Source organism: Ipomoea nil, unplaced genomic scaffold (genome assembly GCF_001879475.1).
Source record: "Ipomoea nil cultivar Tokyo-kokei standard unplaced genomic scaffold, Asagao_1.1 scaffold0099, whole genome shotgun sequence".
NCBI lineage: Eukaryota > Viridiplantae > Streptophyta > Magnoliopsida > Solanales > Convolvulaceae > Ipomoea > Ipomoea nil.
In genome coordinates, this window is record NW_017616527.1 from 656493 (window position 1) to 669280 (window position 12788).

Genomic DNA, 12788 nt, shown 5'->3' on the forward strand with positions numbered 1-12788 from the left:
GGAAGAATCCCATTGTAGCTTCAAGTACCTCGATGATGCAATCTTCAATCAACTAGAGTCGGATCTAGTTTCCTTCGATTCAAGAACGAGTCCACGAACCTAAATCTAAGGTTGAAGAAAGTAAGATTGATTCGAGTCCACGAATCAATTTGCTAATTGAGTCCACGACTAGTCACTAATTGAGTCCACAATTAGCTATAAGGTTTCTTACACAAGTGTAAAGAAAAACTTAAGAATTTTATTGAATTAAAGTCTGCCCAAAACTGATATGGATGTGCCCTATTTATAGGTATAGGGCAGCATTGTAATCTAAATACAATGGGAAAAAGAGTCCTAAACCTAATCTAGAAAACAAGTAAATAGAGTTTTATTTAGAAAAAAGGATTTAAGGAATCCTTTCTAAATACAACTAGTGTTTTCTCTTTTATGCCAAACAATTTAAATTAATGATGACCAAAAATAATAGGGCTGATTTGGGCCTAATTTAATCACCAAAATCAGCACTTAAACAATTATAAAAAGCCTTGAGTTCTTCGTCATCATTTGCAATTGGGCTTGAATTGGATTTCCACCATTTTTGAACATAACCAATAAAGAGTTGTCTTAATTGTTTGGACTTAGACCTTGTGATTGGCCCAACTGGTACTCTTAATGGATCTTCAGTAGTTTGGGTTGCATTATCCTCCCCTTCTTGAAAATGATTCGTCCTCGAATCTGTGCAATCATATGGAGACAAGTCTGAAACATTGAAAGTAGAAGAGACATTGTATTCTCCTCTAAGATCAACCTTATATGCGTTATCTCCAATCCGTGATATAACTTGAAATGGGCCATCTCCACGTTGGTTCAGCTTTGACTTTCTTTCGCGGGAAAAACGGTCTTTGTGCAAGTGAATCCACACCCAATCTCCAGGCTCGAATGTGATCTTTTTCCTTGTCTTGTTCACTCGAGCAGCTATTTGTTCGTTCCTTTTCTCAATTTGTTCTTTGACTTTAACATGCATCTCCTTGATCTTCTTGGCACGTTCTTCTCCATCTAAGCTATCCTGCGGATTGTAAGGCAAAGCAAGTAAGTCTATGGGAGATAACGGATTGAAACCATACACAACTTCAAAAGGAGACATGTTAGTAGTTGAATGTATTGCACGATTATAAGCGAATTCAACATGAGGCAAACATTCTTCCCATGATTTTAGATTTTTAGAGATCACACTTCTAAGTAATTGGGATAAGGTTCTATTAACTACTTCTGTTTGTCCATCAGTTTGAGGATGACAAGTAGTAGAAAATAGCAACTTAGTCCCAATTTTAGCCCACAGAACACGCCAAAAGTGGCTAAGAAATTTAGAATCTCTATCAGAAACAATAGTCTTAGGGATGCCATGCAATTTAACAATCTCAGCAAAGAAAAGATTAGCAATATGGGTTGCATCATCAGTTTTGGTGCAAGCAATAAATCTAGCCATCTTACTAAAACGATCAACTACAACAAAAATAGAATCTTTTCTCTTAGAACTCATAGGTAACCCTAGAACAAAATCCATAGAAATATCAAGCCACGGGCCGCTAGGAACAGAAAGTGGTGTGTAAAGCCCTTGGGGAAGTGATTTGGACTTAGCATGGTGACATGTAGTACAATTATTCACAAAAGTCTCAACGTCTTTTTTCATTCTAGGCCAATAGAAGTGTTCATGCAACGCATCATAGGTTTTAGAAATACCGAAGTGTCCCATAAGACCACCTCCATGTGATTCAGTGATCAAACTCACACGCAAGGAACAATTAGGAATGCACATTTTATTTTCCTTAAACAAAAACCCATCTGACAAGTAAAACTTTCCCAAAGGAGATCGTACACAAGAGGTGTAGATCTCGCCAAACACTGAATCACTAGCATAGAGAGACTTAATGAAATCAAAACCAAGAAACTTAGCATGTAAAGTAGCAAGTAAAGTATATCTCCTAGATAAAGCATCAGCCACTTTGTTTTCTGTACCTTTCTTGTAGGCAATTTTATAAGGAAAAGCTTCAATGAACTCGAGCCATTTAGCATGTCTCTTATTCAACTTACCTTGGCCTTTCAAATGTTTTAAGGCTTCATGATCAGTGTGTAAAATAAAGTCTTTAAACCATAAATAATGTTGCCAAGTTTCCAAGGCTCTTATAATGGCATAAAGTTCTTTATCATATGTGGGATAGTTGAGTGTTGCGCCACCCAACTTCTCACTAAAATAGGCAATGGGGCGTTTATCCTGCATCAGTACAGCACCAATTCCAATGCCAGAAGCATCACATTCTAGTTCAAAAGTTTTATCAAAACAAGGTAAAACTAGAACAGGAGCGGTGGTGAGTTTCTCTTTCAATGTAGCAAAAGCTTGTTCCTGTTTAGGCCCCCATTTGAAGATGATGTCTTTCTTAATCAACTCATGCATAGGGGCTGCTATGGAGCTGAAATCACGAACAAACTTTCTGTAGAAACCTGCCAGTCCAAGAAAACTACGCAAGTTAGATACATTAGTTGGCGTTGGCCAACTTGTGATAGCTTCAACCTTTTTTGAATCCATGGTCACACCTTCTATACTAACATGAAATCCTAAAAACTCAACACTCTCAGACATAAAAGAACACTTCTCAAGATTGACATACAACTGTGCAGCCCTAAGTTCAAGAAAAACTAATCGAAGGTGTTTCAAGTGTTTTTCTTGTGACTTGCTATAAATCAGAATATCATCAAAGTAAACAACAACAAAATTACCAATAAATTTCCTCAAAACATGGTTCATAAGCCTCATGAATGTGCTAGGGGCATTAGTTAAGCCAAAAGGCATGACTAACCACTCATATAAACCATGCTTTGTTTTAAAGGCTGTTTTCCACTCATCACCTTCTTTCATCCTGATTTGATGATATCCTCGTTTCAAATCCACCTTGCTAAAGTACTTAGCTCCATAAAGTTCATCAAGCATATCATCAAGTCGAGGAATAGGAAATCTATACTTAATAGTTATATTGTTGATTGCACGACAATCAACACACATTCTCCATGTACCGTCTTTTTTTTGGGACAATGAGCACTGGAACGGCACACGGACTCAAGCTTTCTCGAATATGTCCAATTTCAAGAAGCTCTTCAACCTGTTTCTGGATTTCCTTTGCTTCCACGGGATTGGTTTTGTAGGCTGGTTGGTTTGGCAAGGTAGATCCAGGGACAAAGTCGATTTGATGCTCAATCCCTCTAAGTGGTGGCAATCCTTTTGGCATCTCTTTAGGGAATAAATCTGAAAAATCAGCAAGCAATTCATCAATAGAGGCATTACGAAAACAAGATTCAGAGTGTAACACAAGAGAAAAATCAAGATCAGTGGTAAGCTTATGAATGAAAAGTAAGTTAAACGTGTCTCCCCTTCTTATTGCCTTCTTAATGTCATTTTTTGTTGCAAGAAGAGAGGGCTGATGTGGTGATTCCTTTGCTGGGTTTTGAGATGAAAATGGCGTGGAAAGGGATATTGGAGGAGGTGGAGGCTTTGATTTTGGATAGGGGGAATATGGCACTGATTTCGCCTCTTTTGATGCCTTCCTTGATTTCAATAGTATTTCTTCCACCTGTTTAGGAGTCAAAGGAGACAAGACATATCTAACTCCATCCATGTGAAACACATAAGTGTTCATCATTCCATCAAAAGTGATTTTTCTATCAAATTGCCACGGTCTACCTAACAGCACATGAGCAGCCTGCATTGGGACAATATCACACAAAATTTCATCAGAGTAATTGTTAATAGATAAAGGAATTAGAGCCTGCTTTGTTACTCTAACTTCTCCTGCATCGGTTAACCATTACAAACGATATGGATTAGGGTGATCAAGCAAAGGTAATTGAAGAAATTTAACCATAGCTGCACTAGCCACATTTGTGCAACTTCCAGAATCTATTATCACAGTACAAGCATTCGCTCTAATTGACCCTTTAGCATAAAATATATTTTCTCTTTGAGACTCATCTTCTTTTAAAGGATGAACATTCAAAACCTTCTTAACAACAAGAGTATGAACAGACTCACTATCAGCATATTCATAATCAAAATCTAAAGGTAAAGGTGGTTCTTCCTCAACATGCTCATTGGGGGTTTCCAAATGGTCACTAACCTCATCCTCAGACTCATATTCAAGACAAGAGGCAAATTTTTCACATTGTTTTGTTATCTTAACTAACCTCTTGTTAGGACAATCACGAGCCATATGACCTCTTCCATTACATCTATAACAAATCAATTCTCTATCACGTTGAGGCCTCACTTACCTTTTCCTTACCTTTGTCTCGTGAATCATCTCTTGGAAGAGGGCGTTCATCACGCCTTTGAGGGGTAGAACAAGTGTTGTTCCATCTTGATGCACCATTGTTGGGCTTGTACATCTTCATCTCTTTGATTTTTACTTCAGATTCGCGTGCAGCATACAAGGCATCATCAAGGGTGTCATATCTTTGTGTACTCATTCCCCACCGGATTTCTTTGTTCAATCCATGTAAGAAACGAGCAATAGTTCTTGCCTCTTCTTCATGTATGTCCCCTTGCTCAAGCAAAATATTGATTGTTCGGTGATAGTCATCAACCGACATTGATCCCTGAACAGTTCCCTGCAATTTTCTTTCAAGATCATAGAAAAAAGATTTAGGGCGAAAGGTTAGGCGCATATCTTCCCTTACTTGAACCCAAGATTCATAGGGAATAAAATCAGCAACTCTCTCCCTATTTCTTTTTCTCCACCAAGATACTGCATACCCCTTAAAAGATGTAGCAACTAGCCTAATTTTTGTAACATCAGAATAGTGCTTTAAATCAAAAAGTGTTTCAACAGCATTCTCCCATTCTATATACTCTGTTGGTCCCTTCTCACCAGAGAAGTTAGGAATTTCAAGTTTAATGTTTCCTAACTCCTCATTAGGCTGTTGGATCCTTTGACATCTAGGATCCACTCTCCCTGCTGGTGGCAGTTGTCGCTCATCATTGTGTGGTGGTTGCACTTGCTGTGAGCGTTGCTCCAGATTAGTCATTCGTGTGAGTAACCCGTCCATGGAGAAGGTTAGAGCATCTATTTTTTCTTTCAATGTCTGGGGTGGGTTTGGAACTTGTTCATCCATCTGTAGAGGAAAAAAAAATTCTAAACAAAAAGATGTGTGAGTAGACACGTTAGTGAAACCAAAAAGTTGGCTCGCTCCCTCACTTATTCTCAGCTCGCAGGTAAGAGGTGGATTATATAGCTCTGGGGGTGCACTACACACTCTTACAAACACACACTCCACTCGTGTATCGCTCAAGGTGGCAGATACTCTCACCAGCCTTTTTCCAAAAAGGAAAATTCTAGTCCGGTACTCAAGTTGATATGGATTCAACCTCAAAGTTCAAGAAAACGTACCTTGGAAGACTTCACAAGCCTTTGAGGGTAAGGGTGTATCGCGAGATCGGTAATAAAATTGAGAGCAAGAAGCAAAGAAAAAGGACAATACGAGCAAAGAAACTAAATAAGATTTGAAAGAAAAAGGAAACCAAAGAAGGAAGTATGGCAGAAAGATATGCAAGACCAATATCAAAAGATAGAGACAAATAGAATATAAAAGGGGTTCACGTGTACCACAGCCAATTAGGAATCTATCAAGAACTCCTTCCAACCTTATACTTTTCCCCTTCCTTTTCCCACCAAGATTCTCCTACCAACCTTATTCTTTCCCCAACCTTATTCTTCTTCTTTTTTTTTTTTTTTTTTTTTTTTTTTTTAATAAGAAATCTCCAAATAACCACTGTAAATATCAACAAAAATTTCGGACCAAGAGGATCCACACAACCCCTTCAAAACAGAATAAAGAATTTCAAGAATCGTCTAGAAAAACAGAAACAATGCCCTGATTTTGAAGATCAATATCTCACTAACCAGAAGGAATTAGACAGTGTATAATATATCAAAAGAACGCCCCAGAAGAGATCTACAACATATCCAAATTTCAGATAAAACTAACCAGTGGATCTCGAGATATAGGTAATTCTTTGAAACTGGTCACAGCTCGCGGAAATCTGGACAGGGTGTGATTGAGACGTGATTGCGCGTAAATGCGCTTTGGATATAGGTAAGGGTTAGATGGGGTTGTTTTCTTGACAGAATATGTGGTAATATGGTGCTTAGGAGGTGTGAGGTCTCATTGCTATTGGACGGCAAAAAGGGAAAACACTTTCAGGATTGTTTTTCAAGAAACTGGAGAACATGTATCAAGATTCAAGAACACAATGAAGAATGCAAAAGAAATTTTTTTTTGGGGTTTTTTTAATGAATAAGACACGAATAAATGTAGTATGTAAGATAAGAACGAGATAAACCTAGGGAACCAAAGAAACCAAATTTCCAATGATAACGAGACAAACCTAGGCTCTGAATACCAAATTGATATGAATCTAGTCCAAGATTCAAATAAGATGAGTATTGTCCCAAGAATTGCTCTCAATGTAAAGATAGAGATGGATCAAAATACCTTAAACCTCACGAGAAACCCTTTGTCTCGAATCCTCAAAGACTTGGAAGAATCCCATTGTAGCTTCAAGTACCTCGATGATGCAATCTTCAATCAACTAGAGTCGAATCTAGTTTCCTTCGATTCAAGAACGAGTCCACGAACCTAAATCTAAGGTTGAAGAAAGTAAGATTGATTCGAGTCCACGAATCAATTTGCTAGTCGAGTCCACGACTAGTCACTAATTGAGTCCACAATTAGCTATAAGGTTTCTTACACAAGTGTAAAGAAAAACTTAAGAATTTTATTGAATTAAAGTCTGCCCAAAACTGATATGGATGTGCCCTATTTATAGGTATAGGGCAGCATTGTAATCTAAATACAATGGGAAAAAGAGTCCTAAACCTAATCTAGAAAACAAGTAAATAGAGTTTTATTTAGAAAAGGATTTAAGGAATCCTTTCTAAATACAACTAGTGTTTTCTCTTTTATGCCAAACAATTTAAATTAATGATGACCAAAAATAATAGGGCTGATTTGGGCCTAATTTAATCACCAAAATTAGCACTTAAACAATTATAAAAAGCCTTGAGTTCTTCGCCATCATTTGCAATTGGGCTTGAATTGGATTTCCACCATTTTTGAACATAACCAATAAAGAGTTGTCTTAATTGTTTGGACTTAGACCTTGTGATTGGCCCAACTGGTACTCTTAATGGATCTTCAGTAGTTTGGGTTGCATTAGGGGAGCTCTGCTCCGGAGGGATAAGGCTGACGGAGTATAGGGTGGCCTGGAGGTATAGGTTGGAACTGATATAAGGTTGGAGAGGCGTAAATGTTGGAACATGGTATAAGGTTGGAACATGGGCGTATCTTGTTATGTGTTCTTATCATTGTCTATTATTGTTGTCTTGCCTTGTGATCAGAGTCTGTTATGTGTCCATTATCATTTTCTTGTCTTATAGTCATAGTTTGCATGCTTATATCTTGATGTGGTCTTAACGTGTCGGTATCTATGCTATGTCATGAGTCATGATCCTGGTTTTAAAGCTAGAGTATCCTAGGACTATAACTACGTATTCCCAAGTCTCAAAATGGTTTTCCTATATTTATACTCATTGTACTCAACAGGTGGGAGTGGGTTACTTAGCACTATTCGCTAACGGTTGCTACACCGCATGTTTTTCAGGTATAGATTAGTTGGCTCGTGAGCTCGCTAGTCGGAGCTGCGGTTCCAAGTTTAGAGAGTAGTTAGCTTTAGTTGATGGCCTGTGAGCCGTTTTTGTATTCGGATGTAACACCCCAGATTTTCAAACTTTTGAAACTTATATAAAGAAGGTAAAATCTCATTAAATCCCAAACATAATATAAAGAGTACGGGGTGCTATGCCACACTTGAGCTAGAGAACTCAGGTGCACAGGCTAACTAACTAATATCCTCAACAAAGTAAATGCATAACCGTGGCACGCAGGCCGAAAGGGAAACTATCTACTTCTATGCTCCACGATTCTAGCGCGCTCCAGTGTCTACTCTTCTGTGCCTGAAAGCCAAATATATCTGTTCAGCGAGAGATGCTGGTAACCCACTCCAACGCGTTGAAATACAATACATATAGAGATATATATAGATATACGAAAACCATTTTGAACATGAAGATATATCCTACGAACTCTAGCTTTTAAAACAGGGATAGACTCGACACATAGAGCTAAGCACAAACGGCAGTTATAGCAAGCATATATAGTTCGCAACAGGCAAGGTAGATAAGGCTGAGCATAATCAATAATCATAACCCAACATAAACAATCCCCAACGTAAATCCCGTAGTCACATCCCCAAGATACTCATAATCACAACTCATCCATATCTCATCACATAAGCACACTTTGTTGGCGCCACAGGACCAATCGCATGCCCATACATGAGGGTCAGCGCATATAGCTCTGACACGGCCCTTCAGCACCCTGCCCCGTCTCACAATACGGAGGGGTCGATCGCAACCGACCGATGAACCGCAGCTCATCATAGTTTGATCGCAACCAAACAGTGGACCGCAGCCCAAGAGTATGTCATCTGACCGCAGCTAGGAAAATGAACCGCAGCTCATGTAGAACGGTGGACCGCAGCCCTATATAATATTTATATACCTGACCGATCGCAACCGGCCTGGTTAACAGTCAGTATGGTTCTCAACCCATCCGACTGCCCGTATAATCCATTTGATCGCAACCAAACGGTGGACCGCAGCCCTATATAATGTTTATATACCTGACCGATCACAACCGGCCTGGTTAACAGTCAGTATGGTTCTCAACCCATCCGACTGCCCGTATAACCAATTTGATCGCAACCAAATTGGGGTATCATGCACACATAACACATAGCAAGCACATGCAACCCACATTAACACATTGGGAAGGGGGAGAAAACGTATAACAAAACCTATGCGTGATCCTTCACATACTAAGAATAATCCTAAGGGGTTCATACTTCTTTCACCTAGGTCAACGAGATACCAATTCAACTAGCATGCAATATATAAGACTCATACAACCTACGAACGGTACCCGAAATATCAAACTAGACATAGGCACGATAGACGGAGTCCGTTGGGACACCACGGGGGTCGGGGGAACATCAAACGGGGAAGCCAAAATCCCGAATTGGGGTGCAAACCAGCGGGTAGCCGGTGGGTGAGGGTTCACCCGCCGGCTGCCCGCCGGCGGCAACTATTCCGGGCAGCTGCCCGCTGCCGGCGATGCCACTTTTAGCCGCGGGTAGGTGGCGGGTCCCCTACCCCCACCTACCCCCCACTGACTCTTCTTCACAAATAAACGCCCCGGGAACCACCGTGGAACCCGGAACCATGCTTATACACTTTCAACGCAATTGATAGCACACGTAGACAATTAACGGATCAAAATCAAGAAACATACGGCACATAACCTATCATGCTTTTCTAAACATAATCAACACCCAAGCATACAAATTTCCACCCAATCTACCAAGAATAATACCATACGAATTCCACGATATAACTTAGGGTTCTAATTATTTTTAAATCAACGAGAACACAATTCATCTTCTAATATCAAGATTCGGTAGGAATATCATATAAACATCAAGAACATCATATAATCATCAAGAACACGAAGAACACCATATAATCGTTAAGAATCTCTTATCATCAAGATTACCCATGGAATCATAACACCAATTATCAAGATCATTATAACGAATCATCAACACACAAGAATATGGGGGAAATCCTAAGAGGGGAATCATAGCTATGAAAATAGGTTTTGTTGAGACATGGGTTACCTTTTAGCCTTAATTAATTCCTTGGCTATGAAGGGTCTTTCTTGAAACTTTTTTCTTTCTTGATTTCTCCTAGGGGAATTCTTGGAATTTCTTGTGTGGTGAGGGATTATTGTGGTGGGGGGGTTCTAGGTGCCTCTTAAGTCCCCTATATATATATATTTAGGAGTCCTAATTAGGAACTAATATTATAGGCTTGCTAATTCTATTCCTTTTAGGGCTAGGGGTTGGGTTTTAGGGGTGATGGCCCACGGACCATGGTGGGCCTTTTCCCTAATTAATTATTGTAATTTAATTCTTTCTTTGGATAATTGGTTAAATGATTAATTGGTTTTAGGGGTCGTAACACGGGGTGTTACATCGGATATTGCTTATGGATTATGTTTAGTTAGTTAGTAGCCTATGCATCTGGGTTCTCTAGCATAGATGTGGCATAGCACCCCTACACTATTATGTTTGACTTCCGGTTATTTGGATATTAGTGATAGACTTGCTCTTATTCCGAAAACTTTAATGGTTTTAAATTATGCTGAAAATTGGGGGTATTACAGTTGGTATCAGAGCCTAAGTTCGATCCTAGGATAATGTCTTTAGGACAAGACTTTAGGATGCTATGTTTGAATTCTACGTGCTTAAGTACTTAGGACATACGAATCTTAGGACGCGCGGTGAGATTGTGAGTTTATTTATCGCTTTCTGTTAAGTTTTCCTGTGCTTGTTCCTTGTTTAGCTTTAGTTCCTGTAGTTAAAGCACCAGGTAAGGGTGGAAGGTTCCTGACTTATATCTATGACCGATGTTAACCCTGTAGAAAACCCGAGATGGCACCACCAAGGAATCACGATAGAACTCCTAAGACACCTTCTAACGAACAGCTAGCTCAGAACCTACACCAGTTGACCCAGATCGCCCAAACTCTAAGTAACGCCCTCCTTAGTAACAATAACCGCCCTCAACCGAATGAGAACCGCGATGTAGCCCGACAAGTATCGAATCATCGTCCCCCTATCTTCGTTGGGGAAGAGGATCCTACGATACTCGAGGAATGGGTCCGGACGTTTGATAAGATCTTCGAAGTAGTGGATTGCCCGGAAGAGTGCCGATTCGAGTTGGTATCTTTCTACTTTGGGCACGAGGCCGACTTATGGTGGGTCCATAAAAGCCCAGTCTGTAAACAAGAACCGGGTTTTAACTAGGAAGCCCTAAAAACTAAACTACGAGAACGCTTCTACCCCGCGCACGTAAGAGCCGCTAGGTACGAAGAGTTCCTTCACTTAAAACAGGGATTTACAGTAGTGGTAGAATACCACAAGAGATTCCTGAAGCTGGCACGTTTCACACACGTATTGGTCCCTATGGAGACCACTAAGGTAGAGAAATTCGTTGTCGGGCTTAACTTCGAGGCTAGGGAAGCCTTAATTATCAGCAAACCAAGGACCCTCAGCGAAGCCTACGTTAGTGCCGCGATCTTTATCGGATTCAACTATTGCAACGGGAGAGCAAGTGAAAAGAAGGAACGATGGGAGTGGAGGCCCTAACTTAAAGAAGCCAAGGACCAACATAATGAAGATCCATCAAGAGTACCAATTGGGCCAATCACAAGGCCCAAGTCCAAACGATTAAGACAACTCTTCATTGGTGATATTCAAAGATGGTGGAAATCCAAGTCAAGCCCATTTGCAAAAGATGAAGAAGATTTCAAGGCTTTTTATAATTGTTTAAGTGCTAATTTTGGTGATTAAATTAGGCCCAAATCAGCCCTATTATTTTTGGTCATCATTAATTTAAATTGTTTGGCATAAAAGAGAAAACACTAGTTGTATTTTGAAAGGATTCCTTAAATCCTTTTCTAAATAAAACTCTATTTACTTGTTTTCTAGATTAGGTTTAGGACTCTTTTTCCCATTGTATTTAGATTACAATGCTGCCCTATACCTATAAATAGGGCACATCCATATCAGTTTGACGGAGGCTTTAATTCAATAAAATTCTTAAGTTTTTCTTTACACTTGTGTAAGAAACCTTATGGCTAATTGTGGATTCAATTAGTGGCTAGTCGTGGACTCGACTAGCAAATTGATTCGTGGACTCGAATCAATCTTACTTTCTTCAACCTTAGATTTAGGTTCGTGGACTCGTTCTTGAATCGAAGGAAACTAGATCCGACTCTAGTTGATTGAAGATTGCAACATTGAGGTACTTGAAGCTACATGGGATTCTTCCAAGTCTTTGAGGATTCGAGACAAAGGGTTTCTCGTGAGGTTTAAGGTATTTTGATCCATCTCTATCTTTATTTTGAGAGCATTCTTGGGACAATATTCCATTTTATTTGAACCTTGGACTAGGTTCATATCAATTTGGTATTCAGAGCCTAGGTTTATCTCATTATCAGTAGATATTTGGTTTCTTTGGTTCCCTAGGTTTATCTCGTTCTTATCTTACATACTACTTTTATTCACGTCTTATTCATTAAAACCCCCCCAAAAAATTTTCCTTTGCATTCTTGATTGGGTTCTTGAATCTTGATACATGTTCTCCAGTTTCTTGAAAAACAATCACAAAAAAGTTTTCCTTTTTTACCATCCAATATATCAATGAGACCTCACACCTCCTAAGCACCATATTATCACACATTCTGTCAGGAAAACAACCCCATATCACCCTTACTCATATCCAAAGCGCATTTACGCGCAATCACGTCGCAATCACACCCTGTCCAGATTTCCGCGTTCTGTGACCAGTTTCAAAGAATGACCTATATCTCGAGATCCACCGGTTAGTTTTATCTGAAATTTTGATATGTTTTATATCTCTTCTGGGGCGTTCTATTGATATATTATAAACTTTCTAATTATTTACGGCCATTTAGATATTGATCTTCGAAGTAAGGGCAGCGTTTCTGTTTTTCTGGGTGATTCTTGAAATTCTTGGTTCTGTTTTGAAGGGATTGTGTGGATCCTCTTGGTCTGAAAT